The sequence below is a fragment of the Manacus vitellinus genome, unplaced genomic scaffold (assembly GCF_001715985.3).
Source record: "Manacus vitellinus isolate BGI_N305 unplaced genomic scaffold, ASM171598v3 scaffold_110_pilon, whole genome shotgun sequence".
Classification (NCBI taxonomy): domain Eukaryota; kingdom Metazoa; phylum Chordata; class Aves; order Passeriformes; family Pipridae; genus Manacus; species Manacus vitellinus.
Window position 1 is genome coordinate 413,667 of NW_021938845.1, and position 1,043 is coordinate 414,709.

Below are 1,043 nucleotides of genomic sequence, written 5' to 3' on the forward strand. Positions count from 1 at the left end.
GTGCTTTGAGGTTTGGTGTTCAGAGTTGATGGTGCTTTGGGGTGACAGTTTTTTGGGGTGGCAGTGCTTTGCGGTGATGGTTTGGGGTGACTGTGCTTTGAGGTTTGGTGTTGGGGGTTGATGGTGCTTTGGGGTGACTGTGTTTTGGGGTCACAGTGATTTGGGGGATGGTGCTTTGGGGTGACTGTGCTTTGAGGTTTGGTGTTGGGGATTGATGGTGCTTTGGGGTAACTGCTTTGGGGTGACAGTTTTTTTGGGGTGACAGCTTTTTTAGGGTGGCAGTGCTTTGGGGTGGCAGTGCTTTGGGGTGGCGGTGCTTTGGGGTGATGGTGCTTTGGGGTAACTCTGCTTTGGAGTGATGGTGCTTTGGGGTGATGGTGCTTCAGGGTTTGGTGTTTTGGGGTGATGGTGATTTGGAGTGATTGTATTTTGGGGGTGACAGTGTTTTGGGGTGATGGTGTCTGGGAGTGACAGTGCTTTAAGGTTTGGTGTTTTGGGGTGATGGTGTTTTGGGGTGACAGTGGTTTTGGGTTTGGTACTTTGGGGTGATGGTGGTTTGGGGGGGGCACTGCTTTGGGGTGATGGTGTTTTGGAGTGACTGTGCTTTGAGGTTTGGTGTTTTGGGATGGCAGTACTTTGGGGTGGCAGTGTTTCGGGGTGACAGTGTTTTGGGGTGGCAGCGCTTTGGGGTAATGGTATTTTGAGGTGACAGTGCTTTGGGGTGACGGTGTTTGGGGTGACGGTGTTTGGGGTGACGGTGTTTGGGGAGATGATGTTTGAGGGACCCACCACCAGCTCTGTCTGTCCTGAGGAAGCCCCTGGGAGGAGATCAGATGACCCCTCCCCTGCCTCAGCAGACACTGGCAGATGGGTCTGTGTCATTCCAGCGATCCCAAGGGATGCAGTGAGCTGGATGAACTGCTCCAGCCTCCAGGGCAGGGTCTGGTGTCCACCAGCCTCACTCCTTCCCCGTGGGAGTCACTGAATCCCCTCTCCAGCCCAGTTCTGTGTTATTACACCAGTTAGACCCAGCCAGGAGTTCA